This window comes from Lycium barbarum, chromosome 5, assembly GCF_019175385.1.
Source record: "Lycium barbarum isolate Lr01 chromosome 5, ASM1917538v2, whole genome shotgun sequence".
Taxonomy (NCBI): domain Eukaryota; kingdom Viridiplantae; phylum Streptophyta; class Magnoliopsida; order Solanales; family Solanaceae; genus Lycium; species Lycium barbarum.
Genome location: NC_083341.1, coordinates 96,676,493 through 96,687,736, shown reverse-complemented (window position 1 = coordinate 96,687,736; position 11,244 = coordinate 96,676,493). Strand labels below are relative to the sequence as shown.

Sequence of the window (11,244 nt, the reverse complement as noted above, 5' to 3'; positions counted from 1 at the left end):
GAATTAAGAGTTAATTATTCATTAATTAGGCATTAGTGGCCGTGTGGGCCCCACCCATGACATGGCCAAGTTTAATTGGCTCACGCTTTGGGTGGGCCACGTGTCCAGCCCACAAGTCTCCTATAAATAGTCATTTGATGAATAATGTAGACTAGCGTAATTCATTTTCACATTTTCAACATTAAAACTTAGAGATAGAGAGGGAATGGCTCTCGGCTATGGCTAAATTTTTGTAAGCTTATAACCTTGATCCAAACTGATTTTTCAAGGTGTTCTAACTAAATTGGAAGGGCAGATTGTGACGTGAAAGTAGTCATTAGGGAAGCAAGAACAAGTATTAATTCAATGCACAAATTCTAGCCAAGTTGAGAAGTCAAGTGTTAAGGTAAGGTTTAATCTTCTTTTATTTGTATTAAGGGTGGTTTGAACATGTTGTAATTTGTAGATATGGATGAAATTCATGGAACTATGTATGTTGGTGTTGAAGCCGTGTAGGGGCTGTTTTGTGTAGAAATGGTGAACAAATTTTACTTAGTGTTTGGTTGTTGTTGTTATGGATTTTGTGATGAGAATAAAGGTATTTAATGGCTCAAGTTGGAGTTGTAATTGTTTGTGGGCTGTTGTAGAAGTTAATATGGTGTTAGTATAGTTTCTTGTATTTAAGTGAATAATGTTGTTAACGTGTGGTGGTTGGTATAGTTCATGAATTTGGATGAAAAGAATGTGTTAAAGAATGTATAATAAACGTAAATGGTTTGTTTGGCATGTCCGTAGATGTTCGTGAAATTGTCGGGCATCCTTAAGTTACTAGTTAGGAGCTGTCTAATGTGTTGTTGTTGTTCTTGTTGAGCTTGGAAGATTACATGTTGTATTGTGTGCTGGTTGGGATGTTTTGGAATGTTGCATGGGCTGTCTGGGGTGTTCTCGAGTCTTGTTTGAATAGTCTCGGGTTGGTACTTGAACGTATGATTACTGATGTTGGCTTGGTTGTATGTAGTTGGTTTAAATATAAGGAAAACGTCGTCTAAATATCTAGGAAGGAGTTACTAACATTAGAATAAGTTTTGAATCTCCCCATAGCTTAACCGTAGTTCTTGACGTCTTAATATAGGTTGAGATACTATTGTTTCACACCCTAATCCCGCTAGGGTGTGATGGGCACCCGACCCCATACTCAGAGCCGAGCGAACCCGCTGACTCTTATTACATACATAATCTTTTGGACTTTTAAATCAAATAAAGATGAAACGCATAGCACAACTTTCAGAAATATTCTTTTTCGTTGCTTTCAAATAAAACAAAATCTGTAATCATATAGAACTTATATCATAACACAAATGACACATCGGCTGATGGAGCCGCTTACAGAACTGACAACCAATACCCACGACTCTGTCTGCAAAGTATCTAACATTAATCAGACATCATAGCACATGTATACTCTGACTCGGCGGCACTCCAGAGGAAATGGAGCTTGCCAACTCCGCTGGAACTTCTTCTGTAATGACTTCTACTCATCTGGGTGCACCTGCGCGGCATGAAACGCAGCCCCGAAGAAAGGGGGTCAGTACGGGATATGTACTGAGCATGTAAGTCATGGAATACAGAAACGAGAATCGTAGCTGAAACAGAGATTTACCAGAACCAAGCATGAACTTCTAAAACATTAAGCACTTGCCTTCTTGAATTGAAAGTCATGTATGTCATCATAAATCATAAATCAAAATCATGTATGCCATCATCATATATCATATATCATATAACGTGCCCCGGCCCTCTAGTGAGGGACGCGGTGAGTAAATTCATGCATGTCATTACCATATATCATATATGCATATAACGTGCCCCGGCCCTCCCTTGTGGGACGCGGTAAAGGAGATTATGTATGTCATCATCATGTATCATATTTGCATATAACGTGCCTCGGCCCTTCCTTGAGGGATGCGGTAAAGGAGATCATGTATGCCATCATCATGTATCATATTTGCATATAACGTGCCCCGGCCCTCCCTTGAGGGACGCGGTAAATGTCACGACCCATCCCCGTAGGCCATGACTAGTGCCCGATCTGGGCACTCACACGCATTCTAGTATATGGCAGAAGCCGATAAGGCTTTATTTCAAATTTAGCTAAATTTTTAGAAAAATTTCGGCAGAGTTTCCTTTGTTTTACGGACTATCCCATATATCCTACACGCAGAAAATACCAACAAAGGCCACACAGGGCCAACAAAGCAACGTTTAAATATATGCGGACCAGCCGCCGCGGCGAATGGGATCGCCCAAACACAACATAAGCACCCAACTGTACAGAAAGATCCCAACCCACAAACATGTGCACAGACCTCTAACAGACCGACAGAATCATATGACGGGACAGGTCCCCGCCGTACCCATGAACGAGAAATATACATATATAGAAGTGACAGACTATACCAAAAGATGGCTCTGAATAAAAGAGCGCTCCAAAAATAGCAGAATGAGATCCTAAGCAGACGGATCAGCAAACCTGTCGTCGGTACCTGCGCGGCATGAAAACGCTGCCCCTGAAGAAAGGGGGTCAGTACGAAATATGTACTGAATATGTAAAGCCTGAGTTGCAGAAACAAAATCATAACTGGTGCAGAACATACAGAAAGTAAACGGAAAATCCAAAGTATCAGATACATATTTCCAAAACATGCAGAGTGTGTACATAACATATGTCATATCAAATCCGGCCCCTGCCAAGGGACTTGGCAGACAGAACGTGGCCACCCTCCCGACGCTGGTGCCACAACACAGAAAATCAGAATAGGGGCATAACCCCGTAACATAATATGTCATATCAGATGGCCATAGTAAATCATATCAGAGCAAACATACATGGCACAGCATACTCCACAAACCCATGTACGCATATACCTGCCCCCTCACATCGAGGTACGGCGAACAATGCAGGGGATTACGCTTGACAACATATCCTGGCCCGGGCTCAGTGTGTGAAACATTAGGGCATCCACGAATAGAGTCGTGAGAAACTAATGCAAGTAAAATATCATAAATGTTTCCATAGACTCGATGAGGCATATCAAAGACAAACCGATCCGATGAAGTCGGAAGGAATCATAGTAAATGAGTTTTGAGTATCAAAACAATTTATCAGACTTAATGGAATATTTAAAACCATATTAGTTAGGTAATTAAAAGGGTAGTCGAAACATTTCTTTAAAAAATCGTTCAAAAAGGGGACTTTAGTACATTAAGGGCAAAACCGGGAATAGCGGGCCCACCTCGGAACAAGCAAGGCGGTGGGCTCAAATTACGCCCTTTAAGCTTATGGGGTCACCTATAAAGGTTCTACGGACATTCTATAGCTTTTCATGGAGTTTAGAGAAAGTTTGCATAATTTCAGGAAAAGCATATCAAAATGGTTCAATTCTACTGAAGGAAAAACTGAGATTTTCTCTTACGGATTCCGATGGCCAAGAAGGTCTTTTGAGGCCCGAATCCGATCCTAAAACACTTAGACATGCCAAAATAAGGATCGGGGTAGCTTTACATACCTTTCAAGCTCCTTACGCCTTTCCAAACTCACTTCCCGTTTCGTCAAAAATCTGCAAATGGTCAAGTTTACCAATTGTAAGTTATAGATGCTACAAATTCAATTCAACTCTTATTTGTCTACCGAAATTTCGGCAGCACTTCCCCTATACATATAGCACCCCCGAGAATTCAACTCGGCTCACAATCATCAACAACAACCCAAACAGCAACATCAACATCAACAACAAACACTAGAAACACAATATGGCACAACTAGTTCTACTTGCCGACATAATGCCATAACCTTCATTTCAACTTCAATTTCCAACCAATTTCAATGATTTCACATACATTACCAAACTAGACCATCCCAACATAGATTAGAAGCGTTTCATATGGTTTCCTTAAATTATACACACGATATACATAATATACAAACTTTCCGCCAAAGTCGTAACTCATTCAAAACTTCTAATCTTTGGCATACATATTCATAATATGTTTCTAGCTTCCAACTTCATCAACACTCATCATAATTTGCAACTTAATAACTTCACTTTCATAATGTCGTAAAATCGTTCTAAAACGACATAAACTTCTACATTCCATTTCAAAGCAACCTCATATCATTTTACTTTCATTTATATTGCAAGAATCACAATAACACAACTAACACACTAAACAAACTTAATCCGTTTCCATCCCACACACTCCATACCACACGGCCAAACACCCCACTACCAACTTCTATCAAATTCATTCAACTTTCATTCCCAACATGCATTTCACCCCAACCACAACTAGAATATAACATAAATTCAACACATTATAGGTATACAATCCACACATACTCACGGCTACATATACATACCACACACCCACTTTGCAAACTTCCATTTCTCCATACAATCAACTCATCTCTACATACTACAACATAAACATGACTTCATAACACAATAAAAAGAGATGAATTCTTACCTTTTTCCCTAGTCTTCTTCACTTGAGTGAATGGTCACTTTGATGAATTTAATGCTCCTCTCTCCAAACCAACTACACCAAGTTGAAAAGGGCACTCACTTTAGTAGGAATTCAACAAGAACAAAATTTTAGAAGCAAGATTTTTGGTAGCAAAATTTTCTATGGCCAAGCCGAACCCTCCCCTTTATTTTCTCTTGTTTTTGCTTTGCTCTTTCATGAATCTTCTAAGGGATGAAGATTGTGTAATATATGATATATACACTATGGTCCCTTAGTTAATTTTTTTTGCACATGGGAAAAATTTATACAACATGGGCTTCGGCCACTAAGTTGGCCGGCCACCCTTCATCCTTGGGCCTAATTTTTTCTTTCAATTATTTGGGCCCAATGGATTATAATTCCCGTTTTGTAATTCCCGAAACTAATTTTCGAAATCCCAAATTTGCCCTTAACGTTTCTCGACACTTCCATATTAATATTCTTTCATAACAACTCAAGGGTTACATAAATTCAATTATGACCTTATTTCATACAAGTCCAAATTATTTCCAATTTTCCATAGGTGTGAAAACACGGGATATAACAGTAAAGGAGATCATGTATGTCATCATCATGTATCATATTTTCATATAACGTGCCTCGGCCCTCCCTCGAGGGACGCGGTGAATGAAATCATGTATGTCAATGTCATGTATCATATATGCATGTAACGTGCCACGACCCTCTTTTGCGTGACGCGGTGAATAGAGTCATCATATGCCATCCTGGCCATCACCCCGTCATCATATCATCATGTCATCATATCATATATAACATGCCCCGGCCCGCAAGTGAGAGGGACGCGGTGAACAATGCAGAGAAGTACGCACGAGAACATGTCCTGGCCCGTGGCGCAGTGAAGGACATACTGAGACTTGCACGAACAGAGTAGTGCGAAACCATATGCACATAAATCAAGACTCGATAGAGACGTACTCTTACCGACATTTGAAGGATCATAAACACGTTTCCAGTCAATCCGGTTTAGTATGGGAAAGATACGGACATTTTTACTACAGAACTTTTACGAACGTTTCAAAGCAAATCCAAGATCTTTTACGAAAGTTAGGGACATTAAAACTTACAGAACTCATTTAGAAACAAAATTCTTTATGCTCATCTCGTTATTCAATCATATAATAAGCTCAACTATATCGAGCGTTCTCATATCAGAAGTGAATAAGAATCATAGACAAACTCGGAAACATATAAAATGGAGCTTTAGAACCATGGATAAATATCGAAACCATATGAAGTAGCTTATTCATTTATTAATCATACAATAGACTCAACCGTATGAAACATGCTCATGACAAATGAGAATAGGCATCATAACCAAGCTCGGAATCAAAGAGTAGAGTAACCCCAAGGTGCGTGTCATGTCATACCTTACTGAGCTCTAGGACATGCCAAAAGAAAGAAAGGGTAAGCCTTACATACCTACTCCACGTCCTATTAGCTACGCTTAATTGTCCAAACTTTTTATCGCTAATCTACATTCAAGAGAATCGACAAAATCATTAGACTTATCGACATATACTTGTCTTAGTCTTTCAAATAAACTCACTCATAGTCTGCTAAAATTTCGGCAGCATTTCCCCTGTAAATACACCTTCCCCGAGAATCTAACTCGGCTAATTTATCAACCAACAATCCGAGAATTTAACTTCGGCCAAATTATAAACAACAATACCAACAATCATGCCAACAACATCAACAATCAATTCAAGACGCATGCTAACATTAATAACCTTTATCATTCAATTCAACGGCATTCCATTTACATTCAATTCAATTCTCATAATATGCAAGACAACCCAATCAACATTCTACTTCACCCGAAACCTTCCAAATTCAACAAGAACAATAACAACACATTTCCTTCTTTCAAATTCAATCACAACAACTCAACTTACAATCTTCCAAACACACGGCTCACTTCCAAATTCATGAATTATATTTTTCAACCTACACATTAGCAACTCTATTCTTATAATTATAAGGAACCATTCTAATGTCACATTAACTTCTTCCATAATCCACAAACGATTCAACTTCATTTCAAGACATTAAATCTTCATTTAACATCATAAAATCCACAACACAACAACAATCAAAATGCTAAATAAAATCATTTCATCTATTCTACATAACACCACCCTAGTCGGCCACCCATACACACATGCATATTTCATGAATTTCACCCATTTCCACGTACTACAACACTCAACAACATGCATAGACCATCCATAACATATGAAAGAGAGCTAAACCTTACCTTTTCCTCTTAGCTCTTCGACTTGGCTAGAGCTGTGAATTGCACCAATGAATGGTTTGCTTGCTTCAACAACCATCTCATGTTAATTAGGGCCTTCAACTTAGTAGCGAAGCTAGAAGAAAATAATTTTTCTTGGTCAATTTTCCATGGCTCAATCTTGGGAGCCATGGCCGAACCCTTCTCTTCCTCTCTTCTTCTCCAAACTTCTTCAAACTTCTTAAGTGATGAATAGGATAAATATGATGAATAAATCATCTCTTATCTTAATTATATAATTTATCCATATGGTCCATCCCCCCACACCACCTAACACGGCCAAGCCTTGTCTAGAAGCCTCTTGAATTTTTTTTTCTTTTGTGTGAAATTCCCTTTTTGCCCCTAGCCTTTCACAGTAATACCATAAGCCACTTTGCGAATTTCCCTTTTTGCCCTTAGCCTTTCACAATATTTTCATACTAATAATATTCATAACCAACTTGTACATTAAAATAATTTTGGAAAATGGTCTTCCCCTTAACTTACCATGACTACCTCGAACTATCCGAACGTACAAAATACGGGCTATAACATATTGGGCAGCGTATACGTGTTGTGTGGTAAATAATCGCTAAAGGTATGTAAAGCCTATCCCTTCTTTCTTTTGGCATGTCCTAGACATTAGTGATGAATAATATGAGCTTTGGGGTAATTCCATTCATAAGTTCTGAATATGATTCATGATTGTTATTCATTTCTTGATGTTGGGGCTTTTAAAGTAGTTAAGCTACTGCCGTCGAGCTTTCTATACGTTGGATAGTATAATCGGATGTATAAGTTTCTATTCCTACAGGCTTTATGATGACTAATGTCTCTGACTTCATAAGTATTTCACATTATCTCGATACACGTCTATGATTCCTGAGGCTCCCTTTGAAATAGTCCATAATTATATTTAAAGAGTACTTAACATGACTATCGCTTGACACTCGAATGTTAGCTAGTCTACTTGTCTATCGAGTCTCAGATGATGATTTAATTGTATATGATTACTCACTACTCTACTCGTGCATACTGTTGTCACATCTTTCACCGAGTCCCGAGCCGGGTATGTTATCGTGCACAGTGTTACTGCATTACTCACCGAGTCCCTTACTAAAGGGCCCGGTACGGCATATGATGATATGATGATATGATATATGATTACGGCACCGAGTCCCATGATGAGTCGGGTACGGTATACGTGTACACGACTTTATTCACCGAGTCACTTACTAGAGGGCTGGGTACGGTATATGTATATGATGATATGACTATGACACCGAGTCCCATAATGGGCCGGGTACGGTATATGATAATGATATGCATGATTTTATTTCATAAGGCACAGGTACAATGACTTCTTGATTATTATACTTATCTCCTGGAATCTCTACTTCAGTTATGATCTTTCTTATTGTATTTCATGCTTTATATACTCAGTACATATCTCGTACTGACCCCCCTTTCTTCGGGAAGGGGGGGAGGGGGGGGGCTGCGTTTCATGCTCGCAGGTACAGACGCTCGCTTTGGTGACCCGCCAGCTTAGGATTCCCATTCAGCTATCTTGGAGTGATCCCTTGTTCTGGAGCCCAGATTTTTGGTACAGGACCTTTTGGTGTATATATGTGTTTTGTCCAGGGGTACGGCGGGGCCCTGTCCCGTCATATGCTACTGTTGTTACTCTTAGAAGTCTGTAGACGTGTGTGTGGGTTATATGTATATATGTTGTCCAGCTGTGTTAGTATGACTTATGTTTTGGGACGTTCCCACTCGTAGTGGCAGCCTCGTTGGCTTGCGTATATATATATATATATGTTTTGGGATGTTGTATGTAGTAGCAGCCTTGCCGGCTTGCGTATATATATAGTTGGGACGTTCCCACATGCTATGACAGCCTTGTCGGCTTATATACTGTGTTATCTGTTGATAGTAGTGACTCCTCAGGAGACAGGTTGCTTGATATATATATATATATATATATATATATATATATATATATATTTGTGCGACAGTTCTGAGATTTGGTTGTAGATTGATCATATAGCTAACAGGGGTGTATACGAGTGTCCAGTTCGGGCACTAGTCACGGCCTACGGGGTTGGGTCGTGACAAAAGTGGTATCAGAGCAGTTCGTCCTCGGAGTGTGTACAGACCGTGTCCAGTAGAGTCTTTTTTATCGGTGTATTGTGCACCACATCTATAAACAGGAATTTACAGGACATTTAGGGTGTTATCTTTCCTTCTTACTCTAGATCGTGCGATAGAGCTGTATTATCAGGATAATTCCTCCCTAACGAATTATTATGTTTACAGCGATGCCTCCAAAGAAAGCGATAGCTGCCCAGAAGGGCAAGTCAGTAGCTGGATGTTATGTCCCGTGTTTTCGCATAATTGGAAATCGAGAAAAATGAATAAGACTTGTGTGCTATAAGGAAATATTTTGATTCTAGATAATATGACTATGTTGGTTATGAAACTATTGGTGCTAAGTCATTGGGGAAGGCCGAGGGTAAATTTGGAATTTCGGAAATTAGTTTCGGGAATTACAAAACGGGACTTTTAATGAATTGGGCCAAGAATTGGACAACAAAAATTGAGGCCCAAGATTGTGGGGTGGCCGGCCACTTGGCTTGGCCCAAACCCATTTTTTTTAATGTCATGTGCTATGCACATGACTCTTAAATAGATATATATCATTTTTGGTCTTTAGAATCTTCAAGAAAACCAATCAAACAAAAAAAAATTGAAGAGCACCTCAAAAAGGGCCTCTCGGCCGAAACCCCTTAGCCAACACAAAAACATTTCCTAGCTTTGTTTCCAATCTAAAAAATCTTGTTCTTCGTGTATTCATAAAGTATGCAAGACGCTCTCCGACGTGATATAATTAGTTAAGCGAAAGGGCGACGTTTGCGGCAAATCGGAATTTCAAGAATAAGGTATGATTTCTATGTTTTTATGTTATGAAATGGGTATATATGTGGTAGTGATCAAAGTTGCATGAAGATTATGGAATTGGGTTGTGTTGAGCATGGCCGTGTGTGTGTGAAGGGTGTGTTGGCCGTGAGCCATATTGGTGTGGGAGGAGTAGTGAATTTGATCTTGTTTAGTTTGTTCAATGTGTCGTCGTGGCCTTTATGTCGTAAATGAACGTTAAACGAATTGAATTGGTGTTGGAAAAGGATTTCGGATCATTACGGGAAAGTGTATACCTTTTGTATATTTGCGTATATCATTGTATATCTTTGATACTAAAGACTTTAAATATGACTTATTGTTGTTGTTAATGAATTCGGAATGAAATAATGCAAGTTAGTATGTTCGTCGGAATTGTTGACGTTTTGAAAGGAATATGGAAAGTGACGAACTTCTTGTATCCATGTATAATGTTGGAACATAATTGGGATGTGATTGAATAATCTTGAATGATTGAATGAATACAATAATGTGGACATAAGTTTGGAATTGTGAGGTTTGAATGATAGTTGCCAACTTTTATAGTAAAGAGGAATATTGAAGTTAGAACGATTTAGTTGTGGTTTATGTTGTTTGTGACGTTTGGGTTGTTGTTGTTGATGTTTATTGAGCCGAGCTATGTCTCGGGGGTGTTAGATTTATAGGGGAAATGCTGCCAAAATTTCGGTAGACAAAAATCAAGTTAATGGAAACTTTAAGCCTAAGAATCTCAAATTGGTAACCTTGACCATTTGCAGATTTCAGACGAAACGGGACTTGACTTTTGGGAGAGCATACGACGTCTGTAAGGTATGTAAAGCTTCCCACTTCTTCATTTGGCATGTCTTAGTGTGATAGGCGAATATTGGAACTTCCGGAGCATTTCTGCTCCTCGAAACCCGATCCACAGAAAAGTTACTATTTATTCAATTCAATTGAAGCCTAAGGGCTCTATTTTGGCTAGGATGCCACCAATCGTCCGAAACCGATCGAAATGTGGTCGGGTAACTTAGAAATGATTATGTATGGCCTTTTGGCCCCTAAATATTCGTAAATTATGTTCGCCACCTCAATTTGACTCGAGGTGGGCCCGCTAACCCCGAGACGCCCTATTTGTCTTATTGGGCTATCTTTGTGAATAAAGTTTGATATGATACTTTCGATTTTGGAACTCCCTCCTATGAGATATATTTGGAATATTATGATATGCTAAGTTACGTTTTGAGCCATACGTACCATTTTGGAAACTTTTGTGAAACGGATCTTTGTATCGACTAAGTATTCGCTTATTTTGTGCTATGGAACGATTTGTAAAACTATTATGTTTTGAAAGACTATTTTGAAGTATGATTTGCATTTGTTTGCTCACGACTCCGCTCGTGCCTTATTATGACTTCGTTCACCGGTTCCCGGGCCGGTTATGATTCGTGGGCCTTACGATAATTCGGCCGTAT

At 39.1% G+C, this 11,244-nt stretch overlaps 1 long non-coding RNA gene across 1 annotated transcript; it reads right to left on the bottom strand.

The window, feature by feature from the left end:
• Positions 1–2,405: 2,405 nt before the first annotated feature.
• On the bottom strand, positions 2,406–4,567 carry LOC132642570 (uncharacterized). Its single transcript, XR_009583241.1, has 3 exons — positions 4,504–4,567; positions 3,546–3,596; positions 2,406–2,522 (listed from the first exon to the last, which is right to left on the bottom strand). It is a non-coding gene; the product is annotated as an uncharacterized LOC132642570 (long non-coding RNA).
• Between the last annotated feature and the right edge of the window lie 6,677 nt (positions 4,568–11,244).